We start from the raw sequence: 24,584 nt of genomic DNA on the forward strand, positions 1-24,584 counted from the left end.
GAGTCGGAATTGACTTGATGGCAATGGGTTTGGTTTTTTTATGGTTATTGTTACAAAGAGCGGAACTCAGCTTACCTCTGCCTTTCTCTGCAATGCAGATAACACAGTGTTCTATGTGATAATGACAATGTCAACGGTGATAAATTATGGTGGGAATTAAAGTGGCAATTTTTTAAAATATAGAGTGGTCAGAAGGGGAAGAACAGGGACCAAAAGTTGTCCTAATTCATGGTTGGGAATTCATATGACTAAGTCAGAAGAGCATTGCCTCTGTGGCCATTCAGGGCATAAAGGTGTGAAATGAGCTTTACTTTAAATGTTCTATATAAAACAGAACTTTATTTTAGTATTCGTTGTAATGGACGGTTCCATCATTCATCTAGAAATCATCAACCATGTAAGGGTGTTTTTTGTTTGTTTTTTTGTTTTCTTTTGGAGCCCTGGTCAAAAGTCCAGCTGCAGAGACTTCCCATGGTGGTAGGGATCTAGCAAAGAGTGCCTGGGTCACGAAAAGGATCTGCAAACCCATTGCCACCGAGTCAACTCTGACTCACAACAACCCTATAGAGAGAGCAGAGTTGCCCCATAAGGTTTCCAAGGCTGTAATCTTTAAGGGAGCAGGCCGCCACATCCTTCTCCCTCGGAGTAACTGGTGGGTTCAAGTCACCCACCTTCTGGTTAGCAGCCAAGCACTTAACCACTCCGCCACCAGGGCTCCTTGAAAAGGATTCACTTCCCCCAAATCAGCCTGAGCTTCCATGGGCCAGAGAAGACAGCAGCTGCCTGACATAAGGGCTATCAGGGAGACAAGGCCACAAGCACAAGCCTTGAGAAATCAAATGAGTCTGATGTTCCTGAACGGCTTGACCTGCCACCCAACAGCATCCATTAGACTATGGTCTCCTAGTGGTCAGCACAAGACTTCCCAGGACTGAGGATGGTCTCTCCAACTCTGATCCAGCCTTATGATTACGTGTTGGTCATCTGCCTGTTTGCCCTCAGATCCATTCCCTGACTTTCCCTGCAAACTACTTTTTCCAGGTTCATTTGCCAACTGGCTCCTAGCTAGTTCAGTCAATGGGAATAACAGGTGGAAGGCTGGAGGGTGGGAGGAAGAAGTCAGAATATTCCTGCTTCTTCTTCTCTCTGTTTTGGATGGTATCTTCTGCAGTGGCTGTGTCTTCTCCATGGTTCCACCTCCCACAAGATAGGCCTTCCCTCCCTCCATGGTGCCAGCTTCTGGGGTCTTCCATGTACTGTATATCCAGCTCCTGGCAGATAGCTCAGGCTCTTGGCCTATAGTAACACCACCATCTTTGTTCCCCCAGCCTTAGGAGTGGTAGTAGTTTCTTGCTGCTGCTAATCTCTGGGTGGCCTCATCATCCCCTATTCAGCTTTTCAGATCTTCCAAGGAACTTTGTTACTAAGTTCCTGTATTAACGTGCTTCTATTTGACTGTATTGGTCATGGCTAATGCAGCCTCCTAATGAAAATTCGATCTTGGTCATGCCTTCCCTGATGCCTACCCAGCTGATTCACATCCCCATCCATGACTTTCCCTGGGCCTAACTATTCCTATGGTGAACCCCTGTTCACATCTAGGTCTTCAGTTCTTAATTGTTTGTGACCAACCAGTTTTGATACTAGTCCATGGAACTGGGCCCTGGCTCCAGCCCAAGCCCTAATCACCCAAACTTGATTCCCATCTAACTCCAGCCCTACTGGTATCTACCACCTGCCCCTCCTTGAACCCAGAAACTAAGTTAACACACCCACTGAGCTTCTCAATCAATATCTTACATTTTACATTTTTTCTAGGGGCAACATAAGCCATTAGGTGACTATCTCAGTAATTCAGGCACAAGTAAATTTGTGACTTGAAATAACTATCTGGCCCCAAATTCACCTGATATTTTCACAACTTTCTGCTTCCTTTTGGCTAGAAAGATACAGCAGATGTACAAACTAGAGTCAGAACACAGTGTTCCAGAAGGTGATTATGCTTTTGGCAAGTACCCACGTAAGTGCAATAAGTCCAGTATTAATGGCTATCCTTGCTTGATACTCCTTCTTTTCTAGAGAGATGGGCCCCATTTCAAGTCTTGCATCCCAAGAGAAACCGTGGAATTATCCTAAACGACCAGCCTCAGAAAGCTCAGCTTCTCTAATTAATTTTTCCAAAACTTAAAAAACCAGAACAGAGACAACTGCATGTAGTGAAGAGTGTGGTCTTGCTGACTTGGGATTAGAGCCAGAACTGGCAAAGGCAATGACTTTCCTAAGCAGGCAGGCACTGTATTTATACATGTTGCTTACTGCGCTACAGCTTTTGGAAATATGCAGTTAGTTCCCCTGGGATCTTCTAGAATGGAAAAGGGCATGGGTTCCCTTAAATGTTAAGTAAACTGCTAGAAGTGATCAACTACCTTAATATGGGCTTCTAAACTCTTCTTTAGTTGCTTAGCTAGTCTCAGTGCCCTTAAGGGAAAACAGGCTGCTGTCTTAAGAAAAGCACATTAAAAAAAAAAAAGAAAAAACAAAAGAAACAGGCACAGGTTTGCAGATTATTTTCTACAATGATCCACTGCACAAAGGTACAGGGTCCCTCAAGAGTTTGTGCCGGATGCTTATATAGCAAAGATGGAACAGAAAGTTGGCGGCATCTATAGAAACAGCCAAGGCCACTCCCACTCAACAAGCCCCCAAGACCAGACACTGAGGTGCCACAGACCCACACCAGTCCCCCATCTAATGCTTACTCTTCCTCTGCTTGCTTTGTATTTTGTTGCCAAGAGAGTCTAGTATTTAAGTTCCCTTTACATTGGTCATGATGATGGAAAGTCCCAAGAATATCTGTATATATAAATAATGTAAAATTAAGTGCATCTTAAAAGTGTTGTTGTTAGGTGCTGTTGAGTCAATTCCACCTCATAGTGGCCCCATGTGACAGAGCGGAACTGCTCCATAGGGTTTTGTAGCTGAGCACTTAACCATTGCACCACAAGAGCTCCTCATGTACATTGTTATTATCTTCTTAAAACCATGGATTTCATCTCGAGTTGCTAATAGAATTGCAAGTAGTCTGAATCATAATATCTTAATTAAAAAAAATAAGAATTGGAGCTTTTATTATTTCTACCCACTCAGGTTTCTGGATGATTTTATCCCCAAAAACTCATACGAAGGAATAAAAACTCAACTAGCAAATTTCAGCATGTTGGTATTTCACGTGGATTTATTGAGAATAAGGCTCTTGTCCTGATTATTGTCTTTATTCTGTCACTAGCTAGTCATGTGACCATGAGTGGATTTCATAATCTCTCTCCTGGCCCCAATCTCTTCCTCGTTGCACTAAAAAATATCAAAGATCCCTTCAAGTTCTTAAATGCTCTGATTAAAACGACTGTATAGTTGACTCCCAAAAAATTACCTAAGAAATGAAGATTCTACTTCAAGGTAAAATTGAGGCACGGTAAAATTAAAACCGGGCTTTTAGATGTCTAAACTTATTCTGCAGACTCCTTTAAAGCTGGGGCAGAGACTGTCAACATGAGAGAAACAACAACGTCAAGACAAAGGAACGTGTGTGATTTAGAACCGCCTCCAAAAGTTACTAATGTTTCACATGATGTAATGCATATTTTTTTTTTTAAATTTGGAGTCAAAAGCTTTTTCTTTCAGTACAGAAGATTCTGCAGTATTTCTAAATGCTCTAGCCCGACAGCATTTGCGAAAGAAAAAAATCAAACTTTACACTACATAAGCTTTCATCTTGTCACAAAGCCATTAGAGCTAATGAAAAGTGATGGCACTGTTAAGCTTTATTTATAGTTTCTTCTTAATAAAATGAAAAATGAATGGGAAAACACTCTGAATATAAATTTTTGAAGACTTTAAAGATCCGAGAAGAGGAGCAAAAAAGAAATCTATATAGCTATAAGCCTACGAATAGTCTTTGGGGTTTTTTACTTAATGGCAAGAAAGCACTGCTGATTGCTACTGTTGATTCCTGCCTTTCTCCATGGCATCATCAATAATTACACACACTGCAGTCCAAGGTCACTGTCATCAGGAATTTGGAGACCTAACAACGTAAACCACTATTCGTCTGTCAGTTTATCGTACTATGGTGGTTTGCATGCTGCTCCGATGCTAGAAGCTATGCCACTGGAATTTCACATACCAACAGGGTCACCAATGGTGGACAGATTTCAGCAGAGCTGAGGGGAAGAGCTGCCTCCTCAAAGTAGAGTTGACCTTACTGACATGGACGGAGTAGAGTTTTTAGGTCCTTCATTTGCTGGTGTGGCATGACTCAAAATGAGAAGAAACAGCTGCAAACATCCACTGGTAATCTGACTGTGAAATGTACAAAGTATGAACCCATGAAAATTCAAAGTTGTCAGAAATGAAATGGAACGCTTGAAGATGGATATCCTAGACACTAGTGAGCTAAAATGGACTGGTACTGGCCATTTTGAATTGCACAATTATATGGTGTACTATGCTGGGGATGACAAATTGAAGAGAAAATGTGTCACATTCATTATCAAAGAGAACATTTCAAGATCGTTCCTGGAAGACAACACTGTCAGTAGCAGGATAATATTCATATGCCCAAGAAGACCAGTTAATATGACTATTATTCAAAATTACACACCAACAACTAAAGCCAACAATAAAGAAATTGAAGATTTTTGCAAACTTCTGCAGTTTGAAATTGATCACACATGTAATCAAGATGTATTAATAATTACTGCTGATTGGAATGTGACAGCTGGAAACAAAGGAGAAGGATCGGTAGTTGGAAAATAAGGCCTTGATGACAGAACGACATAGATCTCATGATAGAATTTTGAACAAAGGAGAAGGATCAGTAGTTGGAAAATAAGGCCTTGATGACAGAACGACATAGATCTCATGATAGAATTTTGCAAGACTAACAACCTATTCGTTGGCAATTTTCTCAACAACATAAACGGTGACTACACACGTGGACCTCACCAGATGGAACACACAGAAATCAAATCAACTACATCTGTAGAAAGACACAATGGAGACACTCAAAATCATCAGTAAGAACAAGGCTAGGGGCTAACCTCGAAACAGACATCAATTGTTCTTATGCAAGTTCAAGTTCAAGCTGCAGAAAATTAAAACAAGTCCATAACAGCCGAAGTACAACCTTGAGTATATTCCACCTAAATTCAGAGACGATCTCAAGAACAGATGTGACTCATTGAACACTAATGACCCAAGACCAGAAGAGTTGTGGGACAACATCAAGGACATCATACATGAATAAAGCAAGAGGTCATTGAAAAGACAGGAAAGACCAAAACGGGTGTCAGAAGAGACTCTGAAACTTGCTTTTGAATGTAGAGTAGCTAAAGCAAAGAGAAGAAATGATGAAGTAAAAGAGCTAAACAGATTTCAAAGGGCAGCTCGAGAAGAAAAAGTAGTATACTATAATAAAATGTGCAAAGACCTGGAGTTAGAAAACCAAAAAGGAAGAACACACTCAGCATTTCTCAAACTGAACAAACTGAAGAAAAAATTCAAGCCTTGAGATGCAATCTTGAAGGATTCCATGCGCAAAATACCGAACACAGGAAACATCAAAATTAGGACAGAAGAAGTACACGGAGTCACTGTACCAAAGAGAATTAGTTGACCTTCAGACATTTCAGGAAGTAGTATATGATCAAGAACTGATGGCATTCAAGGAAGAAGTCCAAGCTGCACTGGGGCATAAAACAAGGCTCCAGGAATTGACAGAGTACCAACTGAGATGTTTCAACAAATGGATGCGATGTTGGACATGCTCACCCATTTATGCCAAGAAATCTGGAAGACAGCTACCTGGCTAACAGCCTGAAAAAGATCCATATTTGTGCCCATTCCAAGGAAAGGTGATCCAACAGAATGCAGAAATTATCAAACAATATCATTAATATCACACACAAGTAAAATTTTGCTGAAGATCATTCAAAAATGGTTGCAGCTGTACATCAACAGAAACCTGCCAGAAATTCAAGCCGGATTCAGAAGAGGAAGTGGAATAAGGGATAGCATTGCTAATGTCAGATACATAATGGCTGAAAGCAGAGAATATCAGAAAGATGTTCACCTGTGTTTTATTGACTATGCAAAGGCATCGGACTGTGTGGATCATAACAAATTATGGATAACATTGCAAAGAATGGGAACTCCAGAACACTTAATTGTGCTCATGTGGAACCTGTACATAGACCAAGAGATGAGTCTTTCAAACGGAACGAGGGGATACTCCATGGTTTCAAATCAGGAAAGGTGTGGGTCAGGGCTTTCCTTTCACCATACTTATTCAATCTGCTTGCTGAGCAAATAATCCAAGAAGCTAGACTATATAAAGAAGAACGCAGCAATGGGATTGGAGGAAGACTAATTAACAACCTGCAATATGCTGATAACAAACAATCTTGCTTGCTGAAAGTGAAGAGGACTTGAACTACTTATGGATGAAGATCAAAGACTCCTACCTTCAATATGGATTATACGTTAACATAAAGCAAAATCCTCACAACTGGACCAATAACCAACATCACAATAAACAGAGAAAATATTGAAGTTATCGAGGATTTCGTTGTACTTGGATCCACAGTCAACATCCATGGAAGCAGCAGTTAAGAAATCAAATGACAAGCTTGCATTGGGCAAATCTGCTGCAAAGAATCTCTTTAAAGTGTTAAAAAAAGATGTCGTCTTGAGGGTTAAGGTGCATCTGACCCAAACCATGGTATTTTCAATGGCCTCATATGCATGCAAACTCCGGACAATGAATAAAGAAGACCAAAGAAGAATTAATGACTTTGAATTATGGTGTTGGCAAAGAATATTGGATATACCATGGACTGCCAGAAAAGCAAACAAATCTGCCTTGGAAGAAGTACAGCCAAAATGCTCCTTAGAAGCAAAGATGGCAAGTCTCCCCATCCTTGATTCTATGGAGAATTCTGACTTTGAACATGTTATCAGGAGGGACTAGTCCCTGAAGAAGGACATCATGTTTGGTAAAGTAGACAGTCGGCCAAAGAGAGGAAGACCCTTGGCACAGGACTGGGCACTGTTTTGTTCTGTTGTACATAGGGTTGCTATGAGTCACAACCAATTCAATGGTACCTAACAATAACAATGAGCACCACCCAATTATGTGTTATGAGTACATAGCACAGAGCATTCTCTCATCAATGTCCACAACAATCCTTCCATACAAACATCATCACATTGTATAGGAAAGGGTCACAGGCTAAACAACCTGCACCTACTCCCAGCCCCTTTCTCACTTTCCTATCACTGCTTTCATACTTCAAGCCCTCCAGCCAAATTATTCCCCTGGGATCTTCCATCTCAGACTCTGGCTTACACCACCCACCCTGCATGAATGCCTACCCTCACTCATCCCTCCCCCAGATTCACGTGTTCTCACCACACTTCCTCCTCAAGACCCAAGTAAAATATATGCTTCCCCAACAAGAGGTGCACCCCCCTGCCTCAGAACCGTCGAAGCACTTTATCTCTGCTTCACACATGGCGCCCGGCACCTCATGCTCTGAACTGTAGCCAGCATGGGTCACAGATGTTTCCTATGTTACCTGGAGGAACTCAGGTCAGCCATGGTCCTCTGCTCAGAACCCTCCGATGGCTGCCATCCCACTCTCGGTAAAGCCCAGTCCTGTACAAGGGCCTCCAAGAACCTGCTCAATTGACCAGGCCCCATTACTGCTCTAACTTAATCTCTTACTGTCCCCCTCATTTCACTCTTGCTGTCTCCTCACTATTCCTGAAAACGGCCAGGCACTTTCCCACCTGAAGGGCTTTCAACTGGCTGTCCCCACGGCCTGGAGGCTCTTCCCCCAAGTGTCCACAAGGCTCACACCCTCACTTTCTTCACATCTTTGCTCGAATGTCACCACCTCAGTGACAGCTTACCTGAACCCCATTCAGAATTGCAAAGCAAGCATACACACACACACATCTACCCACTTTTCCTCTTCATTTTTCTCCTCAGCCCTTATCATCATTGATATACCATACTTCGTATTCATAATCTTCTACCGTCTGTCTCCCCACACTGGATTGTAAGCTCCATAAGGATAGAATTTTTGTTCTATTCACTGTATTTCCAGTGCCTAGAACAGTTATCTGGCATAGAAAAGATATTGGAAAAATGTTTTCATGAATTAATGAAAGACAACCTGTTTTGGTCTTCTCTACCCAACTTCACAGTTTGACAGAACTGAGCACCCTTAACACCTGGCATTTAAAAAGAGAGAGAGAGAAATAAAGAAAGAGTGACAGAATTGATAAGAGGCCTGTTTGTTGGTGTCATGGTCAAAGAAGCAAGTGTCTCACATCGTGTTAACGGATCTGGACAAGGGCAGAGCTGCCAGGGTCTCTGCCATCCATCCATGTCAGGAGGGAAAGCATTGGCTTTCAGGATCTTACCTCAAGACAGTAAGTGTAGTCCAGCCCTGAAACAGCCCCTGTCTAAGGACAGGGCCTGGACTGGATCCAGTTCTCCTGCCTCCTTCTCCTCCTCCACCCCCCGCCCCAGCCCCTTTCCTGGTCCACCTTGTTCATGGTTGATACATATGTAGGGGCTTACTTCTCAGTGGTCATTTTATTCCTAAGACCCTCAGAAAATCAGAGGATTGATTACTGTTAACTGCATAATCTTGCATAGAAAACACAGTTTAACCAGTATAAGGAATCCTCTTATGGCCAAGTTTCACTGATGGGTACAAGGTTATCTGATTCATTTACTCAAACCAACAATCTAAACCAAGTCACGCACAATATCAACCCTAGAGTTACTCCACAGGACTGGTTTTAGTTCTTCTCAAAGTCAGTGAAGCCTACCAATGTTCTCTAGGAAACTGCCCACATACTTGATACTTGCTTTTCCTCCCTCAACTGTGAACAACTTTCAAAAGCCTCATCGATCTTTCCTAATAGCGATTAGCTCCTTGTGGGTGGGATCTATGTCTGATTTGCTTTTCCAGCCACCAGTAAACCTCGCAGGCTACAATGCACATGCTGGTTTTGTTGTTGTTGTGAATGAATGAATGAAAGAATAAGAATGCTCTGAACCAACCATGTTTAATGAATAGCATGGGAGAAAGATGTGGCAGTCTGCTTCTGTAACGATTACAGCCTTGGAAACCTTATGGGCAACTCTACTCTGTCCTATAGGGTTGATAAGAGTCAGAATCAACTCGACAGCAACAGGCTGGTTTTTGTTTAATGAACAGCATTAGGCAACACGGTTGATCATTCTCTCTCTCTTCTCTCTCCTCCTCTATCCCTACCCCTACTCCCGAATGAAAAACAAGACACTAATGAATGTGCTCAGAGCCCTGGTGGCATGGTGGTAAAGAGCTCAGCTCTAACCAAAAGGTCTGTAGTTCAAATCCACCAGCTGCTCCTTGGAAACCCTATGGGGCAGTTCTACTTTGTCCTACTCTGTCCCGGTTTGGATTCCCAACCAATGCACCTCCAACACAGATGCTGAACAGATTTCAGCAATGCTTCCAGACTAAGACAGACTAGAAAGAAAGGCCTGGAGATCTACTTCTGAAAATCAGCCAATGGAAACTCTATAGATCACAACAGTCTCTTCTGTAACTGACTATGGGGATGGCACAGCACCAGGCATTATTTAGTTCCGTTGTACATGGGGTCGTCATGAGCTGGGGGCTAACTGGATGGCAGCTGAGAACAACATCTAAATGAATGTGCTAGCAGAGAAGAGAGAAGAAAAGCGGTAGCACATTTGAACCCTCGGGGAGCCCCTGTTACATTGGGGGTTAGATGGAAGGGAAATTCTGTTTCACTTCCAAAGTTGCACTAATATAGCCTAAAACCTGTAGAAGGCAGGAAGAATCTCTTTCTAGCTTCCAACCACGAGAGAAGAACAGGGATCACTTTAACGGGGTTTTTAGTAGGTAGCGGTAATAAATGTCTGCAGGGAGGCCTCGCAGGTTGTCTGAAGGTCAGAGTACTTCCGAAGGGTAAGTCCCAGCACTAGGCATTGTGTGGTATGCACTCACTTCCCTCCACTGCTTATCTGATGAGAACAAACACCACCGACAGTTTTCAAGCTAAAAATATTTCATAAAAGGGAAATTCATAACCTGAAGGATGTGTGAAGGGAGGGGGAGGCGGGAGGCCTTGGAGAAGCTCGTAACACCAAGGGGTTCATACAATATGAGGTTACTGCTTTCTGATCTACTGACCAAAATAATCCAAGTCACGTGAATCCAGAACATAGCTTAAGAGGAAAGCAGCAGGCTGTTGAACAAGGTTTGAAACAAACAACAGTGTTAAGGAAGATACTGTTTCCAAAGCCAAGAAATTCTTGGCTGGCTGAGGATCAGGTAGTTCCGTGTCCAAAAGCACTTTGTAACTAAGCATCACAAATTCCTACTTTTAAATCCCAATTAATAACTCTGGGAACTAAGAGATCCAATAAACAGTTGCCAATCTATTTACTAATTGTTTCCTTTAAAGCTGCCCAATTCGAGGTAATGGCATGCACACACGATAGGTCAGCAGCAGGAAGAGCCACGTCTCCTTAGAATGCTGCATATAAGTAGCACAGGATCAGAGCTGGGAAAGTTTGTATTTAAAGAGTCATTGATCAAAGCAGGAGCTGGGGAGAAGATCACTGTGAAGTAGACCAAAAAAAATCAAACCCATTGCTGTCGAGTCCATTCCGACTCATAGTGACACTATAGGACAGAGTAGAACTTCCCCATAGAGTTTCCAAGGAGTGCCTGATGGATTTGAACTGTCGACCTTTCAGTTAGCAGCCATAGCACTTAACCACTATGCCACCAGGGTTTCCCTGTGGAGTAGGAACCTCTATAATTTATCATCCAAACCTGTACACTTCTAAGAGTAAAAGGAGTCTCACAATTGCCCTGGGACAACAGACACAAACTGAGACTCTCCTCAGGGGTCAGATAAAAATAAAAATCAATGATGTGAGGACTAGGCAAATATTATATGTGTAACTAACATGCTTTTTTTAAAAACCCACCCAAGACAATGGTTTCAGGGGACATCTAGGTCAACTGGCATAACAAAGTTTATTAAGAAACTGTTCTGCATCCCACTTTGGTGAGTGACATTTGAGGTCTTAAAAGTTAGTGAATGGCCATCTAAGACACATCAATTAGTCCCAACCCACCTGGAGCAAAGGAGAATGAAGAACAGCAAAGACACAAGGGAAATATTAGCCCAAGAAACAAAAAGAGCCACGTAAACCAGAGACTCCATCAGCCTGAGACCAGAAGAACCAGACGGTACCCAGCTAACACCGATGACTGCCCTGACAGGGAACACAACAGAGTCCCTGACGGAGCAGAAAAGAAGTGGGGTGCAGAACTCACATTCTAGTAGAAAGACCAGGCTTGATGGTCTGACTGAGACTGGAGAAACCCCAGAAGACATGGCCTCCAGACTCTCTGTTAACTCAGAACTAAATCCATTCCCAAAGCCAACTCTTCAGACAAAGATCAGACCGGACTATAAGACATACTTGTGAAGAGTGTGTTTCCTAGTTCAAGTAGATATATGAGACTAAATGGGCAGCTCCTGTCCAGAGGCGAGATGAGAAGGCAGAAAGGGACAGAAGCTGGTTGAATAAAAAAATGGACACAGGAAATCCGAGGTGGAAATGAGGAATGTGCTGTCACATTATAGGGAGAGCAACTAGGGTCACATAACAATATGTGTATAATTTTTTGTATGAGAAACTAACTTGAGCTATAGACTTTCACTTAAAGCACAATAAAAAAAAAAAATCCACTCCAAAAAAACCTTAAAACTGTATTCCATATAAACAACAAAAATCCACTGCAGTTCCATACTGAGAAAAGAGAAAGAGCTAAGCAGAAACAGGAACAAAGACAGGTACAGTACTGAGGACAGAGAAAGTGAGGGAAAACTGGGAGGAAAGCTGTTTAGCTTGGTTCTGAGGTCAAGCTCAACGGTCACATTACCCTGTTTAATTTTTTGTTTATAATGGCTTATGTAATATTTCCTACATGCAAAGGAACGTATGTCATACACACGCCTACATTACGAAGCACTCTATTAAATCAACCACCCGTGAGCCCACCACCAATCTAAGAATCAGAGCAGTACTGATACCACTGCACCAGCTGGGCACCCACCAAGGTGAGGTATTTAAACCTCTATTAATTTTTAAACTGATCCATTGATTAACAGCTATTCCAGATTCTACGGTCTTTTCTTGAAACTCACAGGAGTTCTACCATGAGTAGGGAATTCACAACAGTACACAGTGTGAAGGGGAAGATTTCTGCCATTTCTGGCTCCAAGTGAAATAAAGCCAATGGGCTCCAACTTCTCAGCTACAGTGTCTGCTACCCTCTGGTTCACCCAAGTTAGGAAAGTCAGATCCAGAAGGTGCCATGAGCTATTAAGATAAAGGTATTAAGCTCTGTATGAGCTAAAGACCCTCAGCACCACACTAAAAGAGAGAGGATACAACACACAGGGCAGAAGGCGAGAAAGACTCCCTCCTCCCCACCTCTCCATCCTTTCTCCATTTTCACTCACTATTCTATTGCTCCCTGTGATTCATTAAACCAAGGAGAGCACAGAAAGAATGTAGCTATCAGCATTCAATTAGAACAATGAAGAGGTAGGTCAGGTCCCTAACCCTAGCAAGGTCTGACACTCTCATCCTTTTCCTGGTGTTCCAAAAAAGGTATAAATCCTGATTCCATTACTTATCATTTATGGGGACTTGGGTAAGCTATTTAACTGCTCTGAGCCTGCTTCATCATCTGGGCATGGTCATACTCATCCCACAGGAGAGGATCAAGTCAGATAACGGGTACAGGTATACCTTGTGAGCTGGTTGTCACTGCATGAATGTTTGTGCCCATGTTTTTGCTTTTAATATTAGTATTCATTAGGAGATATTGAGGGCCAAACCCAAAACCAAACCCGTTGCCATTGAGCGGATTCCAACTCATAGCGACCCCACAGGACAGAGCAGAACAGCCCCGTAGGGTTTCCAAGGAGCACCTGGTGAATTCGAACTGCTGACCTTTTGGTTAGCAGCCTGCACTCTTAACCACTATGCCAACAGGCACAATCAGAAAATAGAGCCAGGGCTGGATTTCAGGATATGTGGCTGTATGATCTGATTTAAACTACCAAAAGATAGGTACATCTTTTCAGAACGGAAGTTAGCTCTTCTTTACATCTTACAAAAAGGACTTAAACTTATGCTCAGTGGTCCTTCAGTGCATCTTTATAATTCTTTCTATTCATCTTTATATTATAATTCTTTCTTATTTGACAAATATCTTAAATGTATGTGCAGTGAAACCTGTGAGAGCTGGAAATCAACAGACTGCCTTGTTTTTCCAGGTCTTGCAAGTTTTCCACCTTTGACAGGGTGCAGTTATCACTCTCTTACTGTTCTCTATTAATGATAGGTTTCCACCTTACATATGTTCTAGCTTTCACGGGTTTTACTGTATTATGCCAGTCACTGTCTAGGCACCAGGAATACAGTTATAAGCAAGACAAGCAAGTTCCTGCCCTCAGCGCGCTTACATTCTAGTGAACGGTAAGGGAAGAAAATAAACAAGCAAACAAATTAACAGACAATTTTAAATTACCCTAAATGCAAGGAAGAAAATAAACAGGGTGCTACACTACGGTGAAGCAGTCTTGGTGGTGCAATGGTTAAGTGCTCAGCTGCTAACTGAAAGGTCAGTGGTTCAAAACCATCAGCAGCTCCGTGAGAGAAAGATGTGGCAATCTGCATCTATAAAAATTACAGCCTTGGAAACCTATAGGGGCAGCTCTACTCTGTCCTATAGGGATGCTATGAGTTGGGATCGACTGGACAGCAAACAGCAACATGCTACGATTAGAGGCATTGGTCATTCAATGATAGAATTCTCACCTTCCATGCAGGAAATGCAAATTTGATTCCCAGTCGATGCACCTCAATCTGTCAGTGGAGGTTTGCATGTTGCTATTTATGGTGCACACAACAACAAATACGACCATGATGCTGAGCAGGTTTCAGCAGAGCTTCCACATGAAAACAGATGAGGAAGAGAGGCCTGGTGACCTACTTTCAAAAATTAACCAATAGAAACCCTCTGGAATGCAACAGTCCGATCCACAACCAGTCCATCATGGGGACGGCACAGGACCAGGCAGCATTTCCTTCCATTGTTCGTGGGGTCACCATGAGTCACGGGTCTGCAGGTGAGGTGTGGGGGACTGTTTTTGATAAGCTGGTCAAGGAAGGCCTCTCTGAGGAGATAAGATTTGAACCAAGAGAAAAAAGTGGTTCAGGCAGAGGGAATAGCAAGTGCTCCTGGGACTGGAAAGCCCTTGAGGGTGAGTTTAAGAAACAAAAAGGCTAGGATGGCTGAACGGCTTTACAACTGTGATTCTCACCGTGGCTGCACACTGCCTTGTGCACTCCTGAGGCTTAAGTCTGACCTCTAGAGACGCTGATGTAATTGTCTGGGATGCAGCCTGGGCCTAGGGAGTTGTCCAGGCTCTGCAGGCATTTCTAATGCACAGCCAGGCTTCAGGACCACCACACATAAGAGCGTGTAAGTGGGCTCAGGACAGAGTTCTAGGGCACTCCACTGCCTATGTCTTCCTTTCTGAAAGCCCATTTCGGAATATTTGCTCCAGTCAGCAAAACAGACCAAAAATGGAGTGCAGGTTAGTTCAGACAGTGGGCCCACAGTAGGTACAAGTGACTAATTACTTTTTTTTTTTAATATTTTATTGTGTTTTAGGTGAAAGTTTACACAGCAAATTAGCTACCCTTTTAACAATTTTTATACAAATTGTTCCGTGACGTTGGTTACAATTTCTACAATGTGTCAGCATGCTCATTATTTCCATTCTCTTTGTTCTGTTTCCATTGACCTAGCTTCCCTTCCCCTCCTTGCCTTCCCATCTTTGCTTTGGGGTAAATGTTGACCTTTTGGTATCATAAAGTTAATTGTTTAAGGAAGCACATTACTTATGGGTGATATGGCTTATTTTATAAGCCAAGCTATTATCTGACTTAAAGTGACCTGAAGAACTAGCTTCAATTCCAAGTTTAAAGTGTATCTTAGGATGATGGTCTCAAAGTTCCTCTAGTCTCTATTGGTCCAATACATCTGGCCTTTGTTAAGAATTTGAGTTTTATTCTACAGTTTTCTATTGTGTCCCTGGTCAGTGGTAGCTGGGCACCATCTAGTTCTTCTGGTCTCAGGTTAGAGGAGGCTGTGGTTCACGTGAGCTATTAGTGCCATGGACTAGTTTCTTCTTTGAGCCTTTGATTTCCTTCATACTCTCTTGCTCCATATGAGTAGAGATCAATAGTTGTATTTTAGATGGTTGCTCACAAGCTTTTAAGACCCCAGACAATACTCACCAAACTAGGATATAGGACGTTATCTTTGTGAACTATGTCAGGCCAATTGACTAAGTTGTCCCCCAAGAGACTAATTACTTCTTAATTTCACTTCACACCCTAGAAGGAGGTACAACATCCTATGTGAAATATTTACTCTCTGGAGGCTTGATTTTCCCTCCTTAAGGAATACTTCCAGGAAAACATGGAGACAGCCCGGCTGATCCACAGCCCTAAAAATTCTTTGACTTCTGATTTAAAGTGTTAAAAAAAAAAAAAAAGAGCCATATATTAATCACAATTGTCTCTGTCAGTCCATAAAATGCACAAAATTAACACAGCATGACTATACATGGGGAGTGAACTGCATTTATAATTCACATGTCAAGAAATAACTACGAGCTGAGAGTCAGTTCAGCAAGGTTGCTCCAGCCATCTAGTTTATTTTATGGCATAGATCATAAAGTGGTAAAATCATCTGAAAAAAGGATGGTTCTTATAAAAGAAGTAGGTCCCTTTAAGGATGACTACGTGCTTGGTGACAGGAAGCATGCCAAGTTCACCACAGTGGTTTCCTCTGGGAAGGGGGGGGTGGTACAAAGAGTACATTTATCAAAAATATTTTCTTTCATTAAAAAAAAATCTCAGGCAAACATGACACAATCTTAATGTTTCTTAATTCTAGGGAGTGGTACATGAGCATTGTATTGGTCTTCAGTGCTTTTTTTCTATGGAAAAAAAAGAGATGTGTGTATAGGGTAAAAATCTTTAAGACTTCTTGCATAGTGTGTTAAATGAGGCAGAAACCCTATAATTATTTCTCTCACCATTACTGTTTGCCAGTTTTGGTGGCAATGCTCCTGAATTCATCGTTAGCGTTTGTGCTCCGGTTATATTTTTATATAACCGTGTATTTTACACACAAGAGCTGAGGAGAGTGCAGTTAAGTACTTCCTAGAACGTCTATTTCACATCCTCCTCTTTTATTCGATTGAATCGCCCCCTTTGGTTCCGCTCTGGAGTTTTTCCTGAAACTACTACCAGAAGGATTAAGAAGACAGTCTCCATACTCTGGTTGATCTCCAAGTAAGATTAGCTCCATGGTTCACAGCTCCACCACAGCTCTGGCTGACTTAGAGATTTCTGGTCAACCTTTACTTACTCTTTTTTTTTTTTTCTTAATTTATGCTTTCAAATCAGACGAGAATACAACGTTAGGCTCTGGTATGTCTTTAAAAGATAATTCATAGCCCTTATTTGCTAAGTCAAGTCCAATAAAAAGCAAGTAATCATCAAAAGTGATAGCTGAGTTGTGCTGAGGCGGAAAAAAAAGAAAAAGGAAGCTAAAAGTTTGAAAACTGATATTTTCATCCTGAAATTTTTATCAATCAATTTTACAGCAGGAGAAAATATTTCCCACCTTCAGGAAGGTGGGGTGGGGGAGGAAGTAGATAAAGAAGCAGAGGAAGAGATTCTAGCAACTTCGACAGTAAATTTTAAGAGGGTTTACTTTGATGGTGAAATACAGTAGCTCAAATCCAGTGTGCCGAATGGTAAGAAGTAATAGATTGCAACACCATGATGTCTATTTAAAGAAACATGGCAAATAAAACTTAAACTTGTATAGAAGCTTTTATAGTATAAACCCCTAAATCCACATTATTATTAGATTTAAAAATAATTTTTCTTGGAAGTTTAATTGCCAAATACATTTGGGCTATAAAAAGAACAGAGAATAGGAAAAGTGTAACACCCTGAAGCCTTCTGGGGTAGAAGAATGTAATCCTGAGTTGGCGTCTCAGAGCCTGACAAAAGCACCACTCGAACCAATTGACTTTTCCACAATATTATCTAATGGAAGATCTATTCCAGGCTGGCACGTGGCATGCCCACAGACAGTCATTTCACCTCTGTCTGCCAAGGAGTCCCACACTCTGTAAAACTTCACTGTCGTTATTGTTAGTTACAGTCAAATCAGCTGCAACTTACGGCAACGCCTGGTACAGTAGAATGAAAGCTTTGCCCAGTCCTGCACCATCTTCACGATTGTTGGTATGCTCAGGTCCACTTTACAGCCACCGCGCATTTTGAGTGCCTTCCAACCTACGGGGTTCATTTTCCAGTACTATATTGGACAATAATCTACTGTGATCATAAGGTTTTCACTGGCTAATTTTTGGAAGTCGATCACCAGGCCTTTCTCCCTGGGCTGTATTAGTCTGGAAGCTCCGTTGAAACCTGTCTAGGACGGGTGACCCAGCTGGTATTTGAAATACAAGTGGCAGAGCTTCCAGCATCACAGCAACACACAAGCCACCACAGTATGACACACTGACAGATTGGTGGTGGCTGAAAAACCAAGAAAAGAGAAGCTAACAGCATGTGGGCACCTTCAACATGCCAGGCACTAGTGGGCTGGCCACTTCGAACATTGAGTCTTCCCAATAACCCTGAAGATGGTATCATCCCCCATCTCCATTTACTTTGAGTTAAACATAGTAGCTCAAATCCTTTGTGCTGAATGGCAACAAGTAAGTATTTCTACACCGTTACCTACTGGAAATTGTCCAGTATCCCAGAAGTGGTAAGTGGTGAATCCAGGGTTGGAACTCAGAGCGATATAAGACCAAAACTCATGCTCCTTCCTTTATGCTCCACCCGACTTCACAGGACCAGTAAGAGCAGGAACGCACCTATGCAGGTTTTAGCTGCCTGAAGAAAAGGACCAAGGAGAGGTTATAATGACAGCCTTTTCAAGTCAGTCTGCTTACCTCTAGTCACTGAGTACTCTGTTTGTAAAAATTCACTAGACTTGTTCTCCAGAGTCCAAGTGATCCTGTAGGACCTGCTGAGTGTCTACTGAGCTCAGCATAACCTAACAACAACCTCACACAACTCTTCCTTATCTCCACCCAGTCCTACCATCTCTCTGCTCTCCAACCACCACAAAAAAAAAAAACGGAAATACCAACGAGTGCATTTTTTTTTTTTTTTAAACTGCCTTCCTGGCCAAAACGATACTGAAGAAAATTGCATGGACGGACAATTTCTGCTATCTTACGAAAGACAGGTGACCGTCTCACTGAGGTGCTTCTATTCAGACAGTAATGCAAGTGGGATATCCAGAAACATGCCGAGGGCAGAGTGCAGAGCTTAGCAAGAAACATCCCAAGCATAACTGTGAACGACTAATTCAACAACCTTAACTGACTGATTTAACAGCTGTTGGATAAGCCCTGTTCAGACCATTCAGAAAAACATAATTTTAAGGAAGCAAAGTTATTCTCTCACTCTCCAAAACAAACAAATAATGCTTTCAATAAACAGCCTGGAATGTTCTCTTTTCCTCACATCCATCAAATGCCCTATCCTGTCTCTTTCAGAAAACTCGCCTGCTTAGTCTCCATCCACTGCTATATCTATATCTCCTTTATCCTGTGTTTCCTCTAAATTTCCAAATGATGTTTTGTGTTTGCTTATTTGACCTTAAGTCATTCCACGAGGAAGCATCTCTGGTTTGTATGAAAGGTTCAAGGAGGAGTTAGATGATTTCTGCGCTCGGGCAGATGAGTCACCCTGGGCAAGCAGGGATATTCAGCCAGGTAAGAGATATAACTTGTTTGGGAAGCATGAAAGAGAGAGCTGTGAGGAGGGAAATTCATGGGAGGTTTCATGAAGGACGCAGCATTTCAGTGGACTTCAGAGGAAAAGGTGGATTACCCTGGAAGAAAATTTTGTCAACAGGGATAAAGACTTAGTAGGGAATTGAAAGAAACAGGAAAAAACAAGACGTAGTGAAAGGAATCTATAGAACATATTCAGGAAATGCCTTCTCTAACTCTGCAGAAGACCTGTGTCCTGCTTTACTTACAGGATGCAAGACCTCTGGAATGAGCTTCCCTCAGTATCGCTCTTCTCTGAGTCATCCAAAGCGTTCTCTAGCTTCACATCCCGCCTTCCTATCCTGACTTTTAAAAATGAGCTGATTCTCCTTTCAAAGGCTAACTCCACCCCCTATAAGCTTTACCCAGTTACTTCCCACTCCTTTCGATGTCTTGCTCCAATAATTTTAAGCTTTTGTTGTCTTTTGGGTAACTCGCAGAAACTTCCTACAACTGCACTTCCTCCCACTTCCTTTCCTCCTTCACCTTCCCATCTGCAGCCCTCCACGGAGCTGAGTCTCACATTTTTCTTTCAAAAGCAACCTATGCTCTGGCATTAATCCAAAAAATAATAAACGTTAGAGAGGCTGTGCAGAGACTGGAACACTTACACGCTGCTGGTGGGAATGTAAAATGGTACAACCACTTTGGAAATTGATTTGGCGCTTCCTTAAAAAGCTAGAAATAGAACTACCATATGATCCAGCAATCCCACTCCTTGATATATATCCTAGAGAAATAAGAGCCTTTACATGAACAGATATATCCACACCCATGTTCACTGCAGCACTGTTTACAATGGCAAAAAGATGGAAGGAACCAAGGTGCCCATCAATGGATGAATGGATAAATAAATTATGGTATATTCACACAATGGAATACTACACATCGATAAAGAACAGTGATGAATCTGTGAAACATTTCATAACATGGAGGAATCTGGAAGGCATTATGTTGAATGAAATTAGTCAGTAGCAAAAGGGCAAATATTATATAAGACCACTGTTATAAGAACTCAAGAAATAGTTTAAACAGAGAAGAAAATATTCTTTGATGGTTACGAGACGAGGGAGGGAGGGAGGGTGGGAGAGGGGTATTCACTAAATAGATAGTAGATAAGAAGTACTTTAGGTGACAGGAAAGACAACATACAATACAGGCAAGGTCAGCACAACTGGACTAAACCAAAAGCAAAAAGTTTCCTGAATAAACTGAATGCTTCGAAGGCCAGCGTAGCAGGGGCAGGGGTCTAGGAACCATGGTTTCAGGGGACATCTAAGGCAACTGGCATAATAAAATCTATTAAGAAAACATTCTGCATCCCACTTTGGAGAGTGGCAACTGGAGTATTAAACAGTAGCAAGCGGACATCTAAGATCCATCAATTGGTCTCAAGCCACCTGGACAAAAGGAGAATGAAGAACACCAAGGACACAAGGTAATTACAAGCCCAAGAGACAGAAAGGGCCACATAAACCAGAGACTACATTAGCCTGAGACCTGAAGAACTAGATGGTCCCGGGCTACAATTGATGACTGCCCTGACAGGGAACAAAACAGAGAATCCCTGAGGAAGCAGGAGAACAGTGGGATGCAGACCCCAAATTCTCATAAAAAGATCAGACTTAATGGTCTGACTGAGACTAGAAGGACCCCGGTGGTCATGGCCCCCAGACCTTCTGTTGGCCCAGGACAGGAACCATTCCCAAAGCCAACTTTTCAGATAGGGATTGGACTGGACAATGGGATGGAGAGGGATGCTGGTGAGGAGTGAGCTTCTTAGATCAGGTGAACCCTTGAGACTATGTTGGCATCTCCTGCCTGGCGGGGAGATGAGAGGCTAGACGGGATTCAAAGCTGGCGAAATGGACACAAAAAGAAAGAGTGGAGGGAGGGAGGGAGCGGGCTGTCTCATTAGGGGGAGAGCAATTGGGAGTATGTAGCAAGGTGTATATAAGTTTTTGTGTGAGAGACTCACTTGATTTGTAAACTTTCACTTAAAGCACACACAAAAAAAAAGCAACCTATGCTAGATTCCTCCACTATCTTGGCAACATTCAACCATTCGTTAAAATGGTGTCTCTATGGAAACCACTCTGGAAGGGTACTAATGAGACTGTCTGACCGCTGGGTTTTGTAGACACTATCATTTGCGTTCTCCTCAAATTCTCTGCATCACTTAACACTACCTTCTTCCTGCCTGAAATGCTTTCTTCTCTTGGCTCCTGGAAGAGTAGTCTCTCCTAGCTGTCCATCTACCTCCCTGCCTGTTCTTTTTCTGTTTTCTTTATGGGATCAAAAATGCTTAGGTACTCCTTTACTATGTTTCCACTGTACTCTGTACAGACCTCTGGTATAGCAATTATTTTCAGCACTTGCCATAGGTTTACAATATACATCTTTAATTCATCAGTTTTTGTTGCTGTGTGCTATCAAGTCGATTCCGACTCAGCATTCTATATGGCAGAGCAGAACTGTCTCAGATGGTTTCCTAGGCTGTAATCTTTATGAGAGCAGACTGTCAGGTCTTTTCTCCCTTGGAGTTCCTGGTGGGTTCAAATAAGCAACCTTTCTGTTAGCAACTGAGCACTTTAACCATTGCACCACCAGAGTCTACCTTAAAATTGTGGGCAGTGGTAGTTCAGTGGTAGAATTCTCACCTTCCATGAAGGAAACCAAGGTTTGATTCCCAGCCAGTGTACCTCATGTGCAGCCACCACCCATCTGATAACATCTATTGGTCCCATCCCATCCAGAGCAAAGGAGAATGAAGAAAACAAAGACCCAGGAAAATACTAGCCCAAAGGACTAAAGGGCCACATGACCCATAGACTCCACCAGCCTGGGACCAGAAGAACTAGATGGTGCCCGGCTACCACCAACGACCACTCTGGTAGGGATCACAACAGAAAGTTCTGGACATAACAGGATAAAAATGTAGAACAGAATTCAAATTCACAAAAAAAGACTAGACTTACTGGTTTAACAGAGACTGGAGAAATCTCCAAGACTACGGCCCCCGAACACTCTGCCAACAACTGAGCCCGTTCTGGAAGCCCACTTTTCAAACAAAGATTAGCAGGCCTATAAAACAAAAGATAACACACATGAGAAACATGCTTCTTAATTCAGTCAAACATAGACCAAATGGGCAACTCCTATCAAAAAACAGGACGAGAAGGCAGGAAGGGACAGGAACTGGACTAATGGACACAGGTAACCTGGGGTGGAAAGGAAGCACATGCTATCACATTGTGGGGATTGCAACCAATGTCACAAAACAATATGCACATAAATTTTTGAATGAGAAATTAACTTCAGCTATAAACTTTCACCTGAAGCACAATAAAATTAAAAAAAAAAAAAAAAGAATGAGCTTCCTATTACATGGTCAACGATTAAAACAAAGATGAGAATGTAAGGGGGCAGAGAAAACAGATAAATGGAAATGGAACAACCAGAACTGAAAAAATGAGAATGTTCACCCATTGTGAGGAATGTAACCAATGTCACTGAACAATTTCTGTAGAAATTATTGAATGAGAACCTAAACTGTGTAAACTTTCGCCAAAAACACAATAAAATATTATTTAAAAAAGACAACGATAAATCCATCTCAAATGTTACACATGCATTAGGAACATTCATTTCCCCATCCTTAAGTCAACTCCCCTTTCTTCGTGTTCCAGAGAACTGCATTTATATCTCTCTGGTTGGAACTTACCACATTCTGTCTGGTAGAATAATACCAAAACCCATTGCCGTCAAGTTAATTCCAACTCACAGTGACCCTGTAGGACAGAGTAGAACTATCCCACAGGGTTTCCAAGAAGCAGCTGGTGGATTCAAGCTGCCAACCTTCTGGTTAGCAAACAAGCTCTTAACCACTGTGCCACCATGTCTCCATCTGGTAGAATACTTATTTCTTACCTCACCTATTAGAATATAAGGTCTTCCTACGATGGGAATTTTTCTTCTTATTTTATAAGAAGAAAAATACATGCTAATCTTGTATCTCAATTAAAACTATTTGTTCTTCCATCACATAGTACAAACTTCTTCCTTTTTTCTTTTTAATTGTTGTTTCCCCTTTATACCTCCTTCTACTCTCCCCTAGCCTCAAAATACACCAAGAGCACAGGTTAGGGTCCCACTGATCCTTTTCTGCTAGTTATCAGTGTATAGTAGTAATTATAAAGGATAGTCCCATATTAGGAAACCCTGGTGGCATAGTGATTAAGAGCTACAGCTGCCAACCAAAAGGTGAGCAGTTCAAATCCACCAGGTGCTCCTTGGAAACTCTGTGGGATAGTTCTATTTTGTCCTGTAGGGTCACTATGAGTCGGAATCGACCCAGCTGATGGATTTGTTTTGTTTCGTTTTTAGTCCCATATTAAAGAAGCCCTCGTGGCGTAGCGGTTAAAGTGTTCAGCTGCTAACTGAAAGGTCAGAGGTTCAAATGGGAAAAAGATGTGGTGATCTGCTTCCGTAAAGATCACAGCATTGGAAATCCTATGGGGCAGTTCTACTCTGTCCCTAGGGTCGCTATGAGTTGGAATTGACTTGATGGCAATGGGTTGGGTTTGGTTTTTAGTGGCACAGTGGTTAAGTGCTCGGCTGCTAACTGAAAGTTCCGAAGTTAAACCCATCAGCCTCGCTTCACGGGAGAGAGATGTGGCAGTAGCTTCCATAAGTATTTACAGTTCATGGTTCTACTCTATATGAGTAACTATGGGGCAGTTCTCCAGCTCTACTCTATCCTAAAGGGTCGCTAAGTTGGAATCTACTTGTGGGTAATGAGTTTGTTTTTCATTTTTAGTCCTATATTAAGCAGCCCTTGTGGCACAGTGGTTAAGCACTCTGCTGCCAATTGAAAGGTTGGTGCTTCAATCCTACCAGCTGCTCCTCCGGAGAAAGATGTGGCAGTCTGTTTGGGCAAAGATTTACAGCCTCGGAAACCCTATGGGGCACTTCTACTCTGTCCTATAGGGTCGCTATGAATCAGTATTGACGGCAATACTATATTAGAGCCACGGTCCCTCCTTCCAGTGGCCGTGTGGCCTTAGGCAAATGACTTAACCGGTTAAGCCCCAGTGGGGATAAATGGCAATAAAACTAATACTTAATTCACAGGGTTGGTGCAAAGGTTGAATGAGATAATGCATACGATAAGCACTATGCAGGTATTAGTTTTTTGCATAGTTATTGTTTTAAGAAATAGTCATTTTTGGCAGAGAGAAGGAATGGAGCGAACATTTACAGAGTCCCAGGCACAATGCTCCTAGTTTTGCATTTTTTTTAATCTAATTTAAACCTCACACTTAAAAGGCATATATATTATCATCTGCATTTTTTTAATGAAGAAATTTAACCTCAGAAAAACTAAGTCACTTGCTGAAGGTCATTTAACTGATAAGTGACAAAGTCCACATTCAAGTGTCGATGTCTAAAGGCTGTTC

The 24,584-nt window shown here is 42.1% G+C and overlaps 1 protein-coding gene across 9 annotated transcripts in view; it reads right to left on the bottom strand.

Moving 5' to 3' along the window:
• CSGALNACT1 (chondroitin sulfate N-acetylgalactosaminyltransferase 1) overlaps window positions 1-24,584 on the bottom strand; it is a 394,288-nt gene that overhangs the window by 313,394 nt on the left and 56,310 nt on the right. For 4 of the 9 annotated variants that reach the window (XM_049866767.1, XM_049866770.1, XM_049866771.1 and 1 more), the window contains exons 2-3: window positions 22,104-22,209; window positions 18,021-18,175 (exon numbers count right to left, since the gene is read on the bottom strand). The exons of 1 other annotated variant lie outside the window; for it this stretch is intronic. The gene's annotated coding sequence lies outside the window, so the exon portion shown is untranslated. Of the gene's footprint in view, window positions 1-18,016; window positions 18,176-18,234; window positions 20,006-22,103; window positions 22,210-24,584 lie in introns of those variants that run through there. 4 more of the 9 variants (XM_049866775.1, XM_049866769.1, XM_049866768.1 and 1 more) reach the window with 3 other exon arrangements.

This window comes from Elephas maximus, chromosome 22 (assembly GCF_024166365.1).
Source record: "Elephas maximus indicus isolate mEleMax1 chromosome 22, mEleMax1 primary haplotype, whole genome shotgun sequence".
Lineage (NCBI taxonomy): Eukaryota > Metazoa > Chordata > Mammalia > Proboscidea > Elephantidae > Elephas > Elephas maximus.